The sequence below is a fragment of the Heptranchias perlo genome, chromosome 29, assembly GCF_035084215.1.
Source record: "Heptranchias perlo isolate sHepPer1 chromosome 29, sHepPer1.hap1, whole genome shotgun sequence".
Lineage (NCBI taxonomy): Eukaryota > Metazoa > Chordata > Chondrichthyes > Hexanchiformes > Hexanchidae > Heptranchias > Heptranchias perlo.
Genome location: NC_090353.1, coordinates 20,481,963 through 20,496,875, shown reverse-complemented (window position 1 = coordinate 20,496,875; position 14,913 = coordinate 20,481,963). Strand labels below are relative to the sequence as shown.

At 38.8% G+C, this 14,913-nt stretch overlaps 1 protein-coding gene across 1 annotated transcript in view; it reads right to left on the bottom strand.

Moving 5' to 3' along the window:
* Positions 1–14,913, bottom strand: part of LOC137299481 (leucine-rich repeat and immunoglobulin-like domain-containing nogo receptor-interacting protein 2) — a 128,660-nt gene that overhangs the window by 46,585 nt on the left and 67,162 nt on the right. The window lies entirely within an intron of this gene.

Genomic DNA, 14,913 nt, shown 5'->3' with positions numbered 1-14,913 from the left:
ATTCATTTGCAGTTTGTGGGACCTTGCTGAATGCAAATTGGCTGTTCTGCTTGTTTACATAACCAGTGACTACACTTCTAAAATAATTCACTTGATGCAAACACTTTGGGGCATCTGGAGAATCTGATAAAGCACTTATATAAATGCAAATTCTTTATTTAATATAAAGTTACATTGCGAACATTTAGTTTAGCAATACAGATGGTTTAATTAAATACCTTTGAGCCAAAAAAGCTCTGGAAACGTTTAATTAACCTATTAAACTCTACAAGAAAGTTGCCTGTCATTTCATGTTACTTTCAGAGAACGATGTCACATTGCAACTCCATGTGACTTTCAATTGCAAATTCAGTGGAGGTGTCTCAACAGAGGAATAACTTGCTCTGAAATAGGCAATTTAAATCCTATTTCAAAAGGGTCCAAGCGATGCTTGAAAATGATTGTGTTGAAAGAGCAGCACATGAGAGACAGACTGCCAAGCACATAGAGAAAGTGTAGAGAAAGCATTTTGATCAGGAGAGGTCTGCTTTCCAATATTGTTAACTGAGCTGCATGGCTGTTTTCTGATATGACTGAAGCAATAAACAAGCAAAACACTCTTCTGAAGTTTTCTCTGCCTCCTGCTACTGGATAGTGATCATCACCAATCTTCTTTCAACAGCAATAATTGATGGGACATTTGCCACTGCAGTTGTAAATAGTGAAATAGTATCACCAACCAGGTAAAAACAGTAAAGATAGAATGGGTTCGTTTTTAACATGATTGAAAGTTTGCTGCGGTCTTTAAAAACAGACTAACTCAGAAGCAGAACTTTCGGAATAAATCACAGCAGTAAAACTAGAAATATGTTCAAAGCACAAATTCTGGATGGAATAATTTCAGAAATTCAAGCTCAGCATCATGAGCTTTATAGTATTATAAAAATCCTATAAAACTCAGAAAAAATCATACAATAATATTTTTGGAATTCTTCATGAATGAGTCTATTTACCAAAGTAGTGTGTCCTACAGATGTGGAAGATCCCAAGTTTGAATATTGGTCCATGGTGAATTAACTAATCTCTGCCAGGGCATAACAGATTCTACAACAAGCCTCAGTGCCCCTAGGCTAAGGATGGGAAAATTGACCAGAGTTCCTGATCCTGATTACTATGGAGCCTCTTGGGTGAGATATTGGAGTGCGCTCGAAGCCCAAAAAGAGTCAATGGGGGGGAAGGAGAGGTGGGGGGAAGATAGCTGGTAAGAACAAAATTACAATGGATCAGTTTAATAAATTTCTATGAAAACATTTTTTTAAAACCTTCTGATTTGTTTACTTTTATTTTAATCAGATTTAAGATGAAAGACCTTCTTAAAGTGTATTGAGTAGTTTAAAGGATTAGCTGCCTAATTCTGTTCCTACTCTGTAATAAAAAGTCACATCATTTGTACAGTAGCAGCCTAAATTTCTTAAGGTTTGTCCAAGAGTTTACATTCATACATGAAATTATATATAAAATGCAGCTACTGTACATTTCTAATTCAATTTGGCATTTAAAAGGTGTGTAGAGTCAATGCTGCAGATATGCTCAAGTAGGCAATGCACCCATGACAAAAAGATAAGGTGGATTGTACCACAGAGGCAAGATATTTTAATTATGGCATTAAATTCTAAATTTAAGATCTTAAACTTCCTAGCACTAACTTGTTTTTCATTTTTGACTATCACTAAGCTCAATCTATTGTCGTGCATGAGGCATTTGAAACGATTAAATAACACCAGAATATGATAGTACATTGAATCTTAGGATCAGAATTTCTGTTTATGCCTAACGATGCATATTTAATTTGGGACAAGGGACAGGGCAGTCGTGCGAATATTTTGCCAAATATACTGTTGGGATTTCATGACCACAGCAATAGGGATAAGGATATCACCTGTAAAAAAAATGTTCATTATAAAAATTGAATAGAAATTAATTTAAATAACATCTGAAATGTGATTGAAACCACAACTTACAAGTTGATAAGAGTTAACTGTCTGTTGGCTTGAGCAATTTCAACCCAATTGCTTGTTGGGTGTAAAATTCATCATTCTTTAGTGTTGTATAGCATGAGTTAACTTTTTATAGTTACTTACTATGAAATGTTATGCATTCAAAATACAGTACACAGCAGTTAATGAGCACTCTGCTTTTCTTGTTAGAGGAACCCTTTGTTTAAAAGTCTTATCATCAGTACCCTATAAAAAAATCATAACAGCAATAATTTCACATGCAAAAGAACATCTCAGAGGGCCTCATTGTCGAGCATGAGGGATTTGAAACTATTAAATAACACCAGAATATGATCGTACATTGAATCTTAGGATCAGAATTTCTGTTTATGCCTAATGATGCATATTTTATTAGGGACAAGGGACAGGGCAATCATGCGAATATTTTGCCAAATGTTCTGTTGGGACAGAGAGAGGAACAGCAAGAAGGACTTTAGGGGAGGAGACCAAAAGCCGGTCAACAAAATGGGAAGCTAGAACTTCCGTGGACTTCTGAGGAGGTGGGAGCGTGGCGAGGCAGAACTTCCACCCATCTCTTTGACCAGCTGATGATCCTGTCCCAAATCTCAGAGTTGGGGTCATTTAGATATTTGGAGCACATGTCCAGTGACTGTAACAGACAATCTTAATAGAGGTGCTCGTCCAGCATCCTGCCACTCTGACAGGGAGCACTCAAGGTCTTTGTTAAGCCAAGATTAAAAGAAGAGAAAAAAAATCTTCATTCCCCAGAGGGATTGGAGGGGCAACATTCTGAAAGTAATTGATCGCTGTACTACAGCATAGCCGCTGACAGCAAAGGCAATGCAGAAAAGCATCACGCTCCCCAATCAGGTCCTCTCCCTAATTGAGGAGGAAGTAAAGCAGATTGTGGGGATGGGTCGTGTCCGGGGCGTGGCGAGTGGTGAGGCTGGAGGACACATCCTGCAGGGTCCTTGGCTATCTTACACTCTGACCATTCTCACTGAAATTTCAAATTTAATCAAAATATATTATGGGGAAAATAAATTACATTTGAGTTTATCCATATGCAACATCCTAAACTAACCAGAATTTCATCAAAAGCTACCAGAACAATAACTTCTCTTCCCAAGCTCTTCAGTCTCTTCTTACAGCTCAGAAGCCTTAAAATAGGCATCAGTCCCGTTTCCCTTTTCTGCACTGCCTCCGCTGCCTGGATATCCTTGCTGTAATACTGCGACCAGAGCTGTACACAGTACTCCAGGCATAGCATTATGAGTGCCTCACATCTCCTGGGATTTGTGTTTCTTTGTGCTCTCTCCTTCTGGCTGTATATCCCAAGATCCAATTAACTTTCCTTATCCCAGTGCCCACTGCGCTGTTGGCTTCAGTCAGCTATCGAGCAATACCCCATGATCCATCTCCTGTGTTGTGCCTTGTAGCCAAGAGCCATTCAGTCTATATTCAAATATATTATTTCTCTTCCCTAGTCTCATTATCTTACATTTGTCCATAATAATAGCCGTTTGCCACTCCTTAATTTTTTTTTGATGACATACGGAATTATGACACGCTTCCTCACAAAATCCATTTTTTCCTCCTCTATGGATGAAACTTAATATTTATTAAAAAAAACCTTCAAAAAGTAACTATAGATATCAGGCTCTGCAGTTTTTAACACCATCAAGCACACTGGAGGTCATAGATAAAAGTTGTAAAATTCATCGCTCAATCAAACAGCAACAGAAAGGTAAAAATCCTTCTTGTTCCTATTAGTAATTAAACAAGATGACTCAGAACTTTAAAGGTACAAACAGCAATTTTACTTGCAGCTCAAATTCCACTAGGCTGCACTCCAGTGCATGAAAAAAATGTAGTCTACAATAACATCTACTTTGTATTTTTGATCATTTATTTGTTCTGTGGTTTTGATAAAAGACCAAGACCCCAGCTAGATCACTAGCTTTCAAATCAGATGTAATTATGCTGTCATATTGCTACAAATCACATTTATTATTTTGTTCCAAGATATTTATCCTTGGCTGATCTGCACTTTCACTCCAGGGATTGGAACTAAGAATACAATGCAGGTCTTGATGCTATCTCTGATTGGCTGCTTGCAGTATTAGTCAAGATGTTTATTATTGATTTGAGACTCCAGGAAAGTCAGGAAGATCTGCTTATTAAAGATAACGAGCTCTTGAAATGGAATTTTACTACCTTGGAGAGCTGTTTCAATATTCCTCTGTTTAATTCCTGCAGCCAATTAAAATTTCATTTGGAGCCAAAAATTAACTCAATAGTTTTGGTTTCCTCATCTTAGATATGGTTCCTCATGTTGCCAATCATCGATAAACTTCTATTCATGTGACCAAATGCGGACATCAGTGTCAATCTGTCAGTCAATACTGTGCTATTGCAGTTTCTTTGAGGCTTTGTCAACTCTAAGTTGCTTTATGGTTTTGCTAATTATCAGGACAGGGTAATCATTAAGGAGAAGATTTGCTGTTCTTTGTGGAATGATGTGATTTGTACTCTTTACTAATTATCAGAAATTAGTGCTCAGATTTCAGAGATTATTTCCTACTTGTAGTTTCTTTTACATTTGGAATCTAAACACTAGAGTCCAATGGAATACAACATTTATGCCACAAGTAACTGCATTAGTGACTTGCAGGGTCACAAGTGGGCTAAAAATTGGATTGACTCGATCCGAATGTAATAATTCTGATTTAGCACCAAGACATAGAGGGGGAAATCAAATTGCAGATCAATGTGACTGGCAATATAATCCCCTATGAGCACTTCCCACTGGTTCTGGCCTTTTCTATTATTTATAATAATTTGCTATAACATTTTTTTGGCAAGAATTTAATCTAGCACTTGGTGTGGTAGCTAGCAATTTGAATGGGCCTGGGCCTAAATCCCAAATCCCAGCACAGCAGAGCACAGGCATGTTATATAGTATGTTTTGTTCATTAATGCTATTACATTCTTTGTACCACAACATCTATAGTGGAGAGCCTAAGCTAACAAGGACAAATTGCTTACCCTGATGGATACTGAAATTTCTTTTCAGTTTTCAGATTACAATCATCTGCCTTTGGTTTATAGTTAAACTTAACAAAAACATATAACCAAAAAAACCGTGAGTGGGTTCTTGACTGAAGCACTGTTCCGGTCACAATGCCAGTGATGTTTCCTCACCATGGGGGTGAATTTCCATATGGTGAGCCACTGCCGCTGTTATGCTAATGGAAAATATTGCACCTGTTGGTGGTCTGGAGAGGTGTTTGCATGAGAGTTTCCTGGGTCTGCTCATTTGCATATCCATTGGAATAATAATTGGGATACATCCCGGGAACAGCTCCGCCTTATAATTCTCAGTCTAAGTTACTCTGGGTACATTGCGAGTGTAAAAGCAAGAAATTGGGAACTGCAGCTCCAATGGCCCTTGTTGTCATATATTTAAATGAAGGCACTCAGGACTCAGCGGGCAGATTGTGAAAAGAGACAAAAATGCAAGGGTGCTCAGGGCAAGTGATTTAACGGTGGGAAACTGGCGGAAAAGGCTTCTGCCCGATATTCTTGCCACAAAAATATACTTGCCCCGATTATGCACCCGAAATATGCAGCATGGATTATAAAATGCATTGTGTTAAACAGATATGTGTTTAATGTTATAAAAAGAGTTCTAATAAGTCAAAAATGCAGAGAACAAGTGATAAAATAATATAAAATAAGGGGAACGATGTACGTATTCAGAGAATAGGAATTAAATAATAATGTCTAGAGATTTGTATCCCATAGTAGCCTAAGGAGTATGAATGAACACACCATTAAGTTAATTTTTGAGGAACTATGCAGAGCCAAGAATTGTTGAGAGTGATCAGGGGAAAAGCTTTTTTTTACAAGGGACAGGAAAAGAGATCATCTTTTAAATTCACTTTTGCTGCGGGCAAAGTTGACACATAGAGCCTTTGTGAAAGGTCAGCTTGAATTAAATTGATTAGCTTTAAGAAGAAAGCTAAAGCTACTGCACACAAAACACTTTTCATCTAATATCTAATATGCGTTTGTTCATCACAGGCTGCTTCAGGCAGGTGAAATGCAAACCACTGAGAAAGGACTATAGGCTATTCTTATACAGCTATTATGTGATCGCCAAGCATGAGAGGTTTTATTGGCACAGTAAATGGGGTTTAGATTTCAGTACACTGGATCCTAACTGGGCTAAATGCCAAAAACTGGTTACATTATTTTACGCATGATATACGGAAAGCATAGATGTGTTTGAAAACATGCTCTGTTTTGGACTAGTAAAATTCATTTGTGTCTAAGTATTTTTTGGTGGTATTGGGATAAAGCAGCCATCTCACACCTGTATTTCATATTGTATTCTCCTTTCCCTCATTAATTCCTTAAGTCTCCCTATTTCATACATCTTTCCTGACCGGGAGGAAGGGACAGAGACTGGCCTTTGCCAACTCTGTTCTATAACCAGGAATTGCCAGGAAGAGCAAGATACAGCTCAAGGTGGCTGCACTCTATTTTCCATTGAGTTCCATGTAGGGAAGCAGTTGGTCTGCACTTAGCCCCTCCCTGCAACATAAGGCTGAGACTAGACTCATCAAATGGCAGACACGACCCAGTGGTACCACTAAAGTGTGAAGTCTGTTAAAACACCAAAGTGCAGATTGCATCTCAGTGTATTTTTTTTTCTGTATAATAGTTGAGAATGGAAAACTTTTCCTCATTCGCACTCAACGACAACCTCCAAAACTCTTATTAAGCATACAGGGGCGATTTTCATGTTATGTGGATATCGGGGGTGTCCACATGTCCGTCTGATGATGTCAGCGGGAAGCTCTAACCATTTTCATCGTTGGGCCTCATTTTAATATCCGGGGCGAGCTGCTAGCACTATTCGTGCTCCCAATATTTAGCTCGCACAGTGGGAGGGGGAGGCAGGAATTCCAGTGGGGCTACCACTATTTAAAGGCAGCCTACACCTCTTAAAGGAGAGCTTTCACATGGAGAACAATGAAGCTGATTTTTCAAACTTAGTGGAGAAGATGACTGTAGCCAGGACCCCAAGGTTTTCAGTTGGGGCTGTGGAGGTGCTTGTTTAGCAGGTAAACAGCAGGAAGGTCCTCTTTCCCAGTGATGAGCACCGGGTGCCCAAACAAGTAATGCAGCAGCGGAAAGAGGTGGCTGCCAATATCAATGCAAGCAGCATTGAACACCTACATCCACGGAACAGCGGTGTTATGTTGCTAGGATTCCATTTGAGAAGCAGCTCAAATGTTAATATTTAGTTACTTTTGAATATTACCACTTTCAATATGGTGGTAAAAATCCTCCTGGTCACTACTTGTAGCAACGTCATAAATCATTTGAGATGATCTCCTGTATGCTATTTGTACCAAAATTGTAAGCATGTTCGGAAATCTGTTGTTGTAGTTAATTTGATTTAAGTTGAGTCTAGACTTGCTCCAAACTAAAAACTGCAATATAAACTAGTACTGTTGGCATGACTGATGAGAAATGAAGCCACAGTATACTGTGATTCAGGCTTGCTGTGACCTGTCACCTATTTATACTGAAGCAGATTTGAAGAGAGCTCGATTTGTGATACAACATCTGTAGCCATTCAACGTTTATGGAACAATCAGTTTTTAGTTACAAATAATGAGGTAATAGGGTGACTTCTCCAAGATGTTCACAGAGTAGGCAACAGTTTTAAAAGGAGGATGGAATTTCTCTGCAATTAATAGAATTTAGGGAAAAATGGAGCAGAGGCATAGCACAGGATACTATGGAAGCAAGATTCACTGATGGTTCTGTAGAGGTGCTGCAGAGGAATGTGGCACTGTTTTTCATCTAAGGGCACCTTCCACAAAGGTGAACTATATAAGAGTGCATGAGAGGAGTTGGGGTTATACTTTAATGCTGCATCAACTACCCAGAGGCTGTGGCTACTGGTGAGAAAAAAGTTCAGAAACCACACCAGATCAGATGGTGTTTGTATTCACTCTGATAAAACGACAAACCAGAAAATATTTTCATTTTCAATAACGTGCATACTGAAACAAGGCATTGTTACCTCATACTAAGCCAGCAGGGTGGAATATGCAAGAGCAGGAACTTGTTGACTGGAGGACTTGCTCCATCCATTTTCTCTTGCTACAAATGAAGGTGTGAACAAATGGCATCTTTCATCTTGCACCAATGATTGAGGTGCATTGAAAGGTACCAATAACTTACTAGAGGGCATTGGACTTTGTAGTTTCCGGTTAGATGCTTTGACACACTCTGAAGTGGAATGAATGTTGGTGTTGTGCGCACCACTTGACTGATTGACAGTTAGGCTGAACTCTTGGAAAGAGTTCCTTTGTAAAATCGAATGATGATTCACCTGCTTATCTCTGATTAGAAGCAAATCCTCTGTGATCCAGGAAAATTAGGACACAGCCATTTAAAGAATGTTTCCAATAACACCTGTGTGACTCTAATTTTCAATCACCCATACAACTTACTGTTAATATGTGGTCTGAATGGGCAGAAGTAACACTGGGTAAACTCATTGAATGAATCTACTGCTAATAAGAAGTGACACTGATTAACGCGGGCATGGAACGTGATCACAAGATTGCAAGTGGTGACTTTTAAGTGGTATCCATACTCAATTCCCTGCAACCAGGCACTCAAATCTTGCCAATTGGAAAATTCCCCCTAATATATTCTAGCTGTATTTTTCAACCCAGTTTATGAGAATACTTGTTCAATCATTCTGAACGTTTTTTAAAATTAAAAGTTCTGGGTGAAGATAATCATATTGCAATTTTTTTGTTGAAAATAGCACCAATACCCTAACTTTATGTAAGAATGATAAGTGTTCAACATTAAATCATTTAAAATTTAATGTCACAGTCAGTAGTTTGAGATATATTGGCTAAGCTTCATCATCGTGACTTAAAGGGCTGGAATTTGCTGAACCTGCACCTGCAGGATCAGGGTGAGACTTCCACCATGATCCCGGCCTACTTTCCAGGGCACTAGGGAGGATCTACTGGTCTCCTCTACCATATAGATCCATGTCCTTAAAACATTTTCACATGAGGGGATATTTTATTCTGTTTGCTAATGTTAACAAAAAGGTCAGCATGAGTTTAAGGTGGTGACATTTTTGTTAATATTAGTAAACAGAGCAATATATCCCCACAAGTGTTATTAAAACTGTTTTATATTGCATTAAGGTCATTCTGAAAATTTAAAAGTCAAAAAGGAATGATGATCATTCCATATCATAAATTATAAAAATATCAATTCCCCACCATTTAAAAAAAATTCATTGTGAAATGATAAATGAATCAAACTTATCTTAAATGTCATTGAGTTATCTTGCATATTTTTCTGATTCATACTACTAATAAGTGGTATTAATAATTTAGATTTAAATATTGCTAGTTTTAAAAGGTTATCAAGTGAATAAACATGTATTTTATTTTGTAGCTCAATCATTAGCATGCTTAAAAGGAATTCTAAAATTAGGAATGTCCAAGTTAGTTCAATACAATGGTGCTCTTTTAGTAGTGGTGTGTTTTTAAGAAAAAACAATTATTGGATTTCTTTTTCTATTCTTCCCCACTTTTCTCCTGTTCTCTATTTATGTTGTGACCTTGTATTAGGTAACAGTTTCATGGGTCTTGGAAGTCATGGCATGGCATCCATTATTTAAGTGTGAACCTAAGAAGCAACTGTCCTTAGGCTATCTTACTTTGGGGAGTCATTATGGCCAAGTCCTCACTCAATGTCCACACATGCATACTTTCCTCCAGGAATTTAGAAATGGGAATTCTGACAGATTTCTTCGCACCTCCTTATCCCGGGGATTGCTAAACCAAATTTTACTGCCAACTTGACTGAGATCAGTTAATGCAGCAATTACAATTGAGCCACGAGGGAGCTGCCTGTATTAACATTTTCAGGCCGAGTCTCTTTGGTGCATCTTCTGGCATTGCATGGTGGTGCAGCTGGACTCTAAAGATGGTCCAATTGTGGAATGACAGTGGTTAGAATTCAGATCAAGTAAGAATTGCTTGGCTGAACAATGGAAAATATTACATGTTGACATGTGACATGGTCAGGGAGATGAGCAGGAATCATTTTTAGAAGAGATCTGAAAGCGAGAAGAGGCACTATCACAAATGACTTACCAATGGAGACGAATGATTGCTTTGTGGGACCAAGATGTGAGGTTATTACTATATGTTCAAGTAATGGTATTTAACTGTTTATTATAGCAATGTAGTCAATTCTCCTTGAGTCTGGTTTCAAGAGTGGGCATTACATGCCATGTGTACAGCGTTTAGCAAATAAGGAAAAACTATTTGTGGATTGTTAGTACATAAACTCAATTGAGATGCGGTTCATTGAATGTTATTTGATGGTTTTGCAGATGATACAAATTACATAATGACCCTTATTAGCCCTTTTTATAATGGCATGTAAATTGCTTCGAGGGGAATGGCCGCCATAGATTAGATTTAAATTCACCCACTAAGTTACTGCGTTCTTTTTGGTGGCAACTTCCTTGAACTGCGAGTTGAAATAACATCAGCGTTCTTTCCCGGGCTGTGTGAGTGGTGAAATGATCTTTAAGGCCCCTCAACCAATCATCTTGAAGCAAGCCATACTATGAGAACCAGGAAGTACAGTTCATTGACAAAAATGGCAGACTAAAAACCTGGATGTGCCCGATAAGGTATTATAAAATGACATAGAGAAGGAGAAGTAAAGAGAGGATAATATTAAAAGGCTGAGATAAAAGAGACAGAAGGAAAACGTTTTTAAAAATTTATTTTACATTTTTTAATTAAATTATTTTTTAAATGTCCAAAAACTATTAAAATCAGGAGTAATGAGACTCCACGTTTTTAAAAGTTAATTTTTAGTGCCAGAGAGATTGTTTGGCAGTCATTAAGACTTACAATGCTGTTAAAACTTAGTTTAGACTTAAAAAACTGAGCGTATCTGTTTTGTGGTGCTATTAGTTAGTTTCCAGCTGGGCAGGAGAGCAAGTTGGCGCAGGTCCATTGATTCTATTGATTGCATAAGAACATAAGAAATAGGAGCAAGAATAGACCATACGGCCCTTCGAGCCTGCTCCGCCATTCATTAAGATCATGGCTGATCTTCGACCTCAACTCCCTTTCCTGCCCGATCCCCATATCCCTTGATACTCTTAAAGTCCAAAAATCTATTGATCTCAGTCTTGAATATACTCAATGACTGAGCATCTACAGCCCTCTGGGGTAGAGAATTCTAAAGATGCACAACCCTCTGAGTGAAGAACTTTCTCCTCATCTCAGTCCTAAACGGCTGTTTCTTTTATCTTGAGGCTAGTTCCAGACTCTCCAGCCAGGAGAAACAGCCTCTCAGCATCGAACCTGTCAAGCCCCCTCAGAATTTTATATGTTTCAATGAGACCACCTCTCATTCTTCTAAACTTTAGAGAGTATAGGCCCATTCTACTCAACCTCTCCTCATAGGACAACCCTCTCTTCCCAGGAATCAATCTAGTGAACCTTTGTCGCACTGCCCCCAAGTATATCCTTCCTTGCGTAAGGAGACCAAAACTGTACACAGTACTCCAGGTGTGGTCTCACCAAAGCCCTGTACAATGGCAGCAAGACTTCCTTACTCTTGTACTCCAACCCCCTTGCAATAAAGACAACATATCATTTGCCTTCCTAATTGTTTGCTGTACCTGCATGTTAACTTTCTATGTTTCATGTACAAGGACACCCAAATCCCTCTGAACGCCAACACTTAATAGTTTCTCACCATTTAAAAAATATTCTGTTTTTCTATTCTTCTTATCAAAGTGAATAATCGCACATTTCCCCACTCCATCAGCCACCTTCTTGCCCACTTACTTAACCTGTCTATATCATTTTGCAGACTCTTTGTATCCTCCTCTTACTTTCGAAAACTAGCTTACTTTCCCACCTAGCTTTGTATTGCCAGCAAACTTGGATACATTACACTCGGTCCCCTCATCTAAGTCATTAATATGGATTGTGAATAGCTGAGGCCCAAGCACTGATCCTTGCGGCACCCCACTAGTAATAGCCTGCAACCTGAAAATGACCCATTTATTCCTACTCCCTGTTTTCTGTCCGTTAACCAATCCTTTATCCATGCTAATATATTACCCTCAACCCTATGAGCTCTTGTGTAACAACCTTTCGTTGGCACCTTATTGAATGCCTTTTGAAAATCCAAATATACTACATCCACTGGTTCCCCTTTATCTACCCTGCTAATTACATCCTCAAAAAACTCTAATAGGTTTGTCATACACAATTTCCCTTTCATGAAACCATGTTGATTCTGCCTAATCATATTATGATTTTTTTTGTGCCCTGTTACCACATCCTTACTAATGGTATCCAGCATTTTCCCGACAACTGATGTCAGGCTAACTGGCCTGTAGTTCACCATTTTCTCTCTCCCTCCTTTCTTGAATAGCGGTGTTACATTTGCTGCAATCCACTGGGACCATTCTAGAATCTAGGGAATTTCGGAAGATCACAACCAGTGCATCCGCTATCTCTGCAGCCATCTCTTTTAGAACTCTGGAATGTAGGTCATCAGGTCTAGGGGATTTGTTGGCTTTTAGCCCCTTTAATTTCTCCAGTACTTTTTCTTAACTAATATTATTTACTTTAACAGTATTTCTGGTATTTTTTTGTGTCTTCTACTATGAAGACAGATATAAAATATTTGTTTAACGTCCCTGCCATTTATTATTCCCCATTATTAATTTCTCCTGTTTCTGCCTCCAAGGGACCCACGTTTATTTTCGCTATTCTCTTCCTTTCCTTGTCCTTTCCCCTCTGGGACTGGGTGTCACAGTGCATTTGATACACTGTCCTTTCTCCCTCAGGGACCAGGTGTCACAGTGCGTTAGATATGTTGTCCTTTCTCCCTCTGGGTCCGGGTGTCACAGTGCGTTAGATACACTGTCCTTTTCCCCTCTGGGTCTGGGTGTCACAGCGCTTTAGGTACAGGAGGTGGAAGGAGAGTATCTTCACTTGCATCTGGCGCTATCCTTTTAAGGCGAAGCTGTCAAATCACTGGCGAACCAGGAAGGGCAAGTCCCGGATTTCTGCGTTTGACGGCGCATGTGCAGTCATCGGAACTTGCTCTTCAATTTCGCCACCAATAACAGTGAGCGTGTTGGGCTCACCGTTATTTTGAAAGCAATTTCCAGCCCATTGTTTTTACTCAGAGTAAAGAAAGTATGAACTCGCATTTATATACCATCTTTTACATCCTCAAGACATCCCAAAGCACTTCACAGCCAATGAAAAACTTTCTTGATGTGTACTCAGTTTGTTTTGTGACAAAGGCAGCAGTCAATCTGCACACAGCAAGATCCCATGCTTTTGTTTGTACCTGACTATGCGACATTCCATTCAATCTTGGTACCAAGAAAGGGAGTCCAGCCCTTCCCTGAGTCAGAGATGCAGCAGACATTAAGAGTACCTCTGTTACTTAGAGTGCATTTAGGCTTCAAATTTTCCTGGGCCAACAGTGTACCTGGAGCAGATGTCTGGTAGGCAGAACATGACATGGGTGGAAAATGGGGCAGGACCTGGAAACATCGAATCTCCACGGCTCCCATCTCCTGAGGCCACAGTGAACTGGATGCCGGTGGGATAATGGCATCCAGTTCAATGAAGAGGTACAGGGGTGTTTTAGGCTGGGGTCATGGCCTGCTAGTCTCCAGATTACAAGCTGGCAAATTTAAATCGAACTTCTGATAAAGGAGGCTGATTTCACAGTTACCTGAATGTTTAAATTGGTCCTGCTGGTTTTGTCCCTATGCAGCTTTCAAGCATCATATTTTACAACCTCTTGAACCTGAATGGGAGCCCAAGATCTGATGATAACATATAGAATGGGTCAGTGCACTCAGAAAATAAAGTAATAATTATAACAGTCGCTCCGATCTCTTTCAAATCTAATTCGTGTTTTCCTTTGTAACATAAAGTTCAGTGGAAATTTACAAATATAATGGTTCGCCTGTATAATATGAGTGGAAACAAAATAGAAACCAGATTTTAAGAATGAATGAATTTTATTTCGGTGCCTTTTCTCTCACATTATTAGGATAGGGACTGTCTCATGGCTTGATCTGCAATGCTGCAGGTGATCCAGCAGCAGGAACACGTACCCAAAATACAGGCATCATTCTGCATATTGTGATAATTCACTAAAGATCTAACAAACTGTAGAAAAATTGCAAATATTGGAAAGTGAGTTAGAGACTGCAATTCAATCTTTATTAGAGTTTCATAGACTAATCTAAGAAAAAAAAACAAGGTGGATCACAACAATATTAATCAACTTATATTACCTGTACCTCAGAACCATAGCTAAAACTATCAATTACTGTCTGAGTCCCGAGCCTGTGGTCACAGGATGTGAAATGAATACAGATGATATGCTCATCCAATTTGACACATTTAACACTTTGGCAATTAAAAAAACTTTGGTTTGTAAAAATGGAAACATGCTTCAAATCAAATTCTGATCCAAAATCGTTCAAAAAAACAATGCTGAATGTTAACATTTACAGTGAAAACATAGAGCACATGAAATATTGATATTTATATTCGAGGTAACACACACAGATACATGACCATGGGGCAATGATGTAATTTCAGCTCATCTTCATTTATATCAGTACCAGTGTAAACAGATGGTGAGCTTCCACAGAGACTGACACTTTAACTGGTTAGCATTTCAAAATGGAATGGATTTCAATTGTCATTTCTTCCCCCATAATTTTCAAGTCTCATTCATTTTTAAACATAATTGTGGAGAATGGAGCTTTAGATAAAAG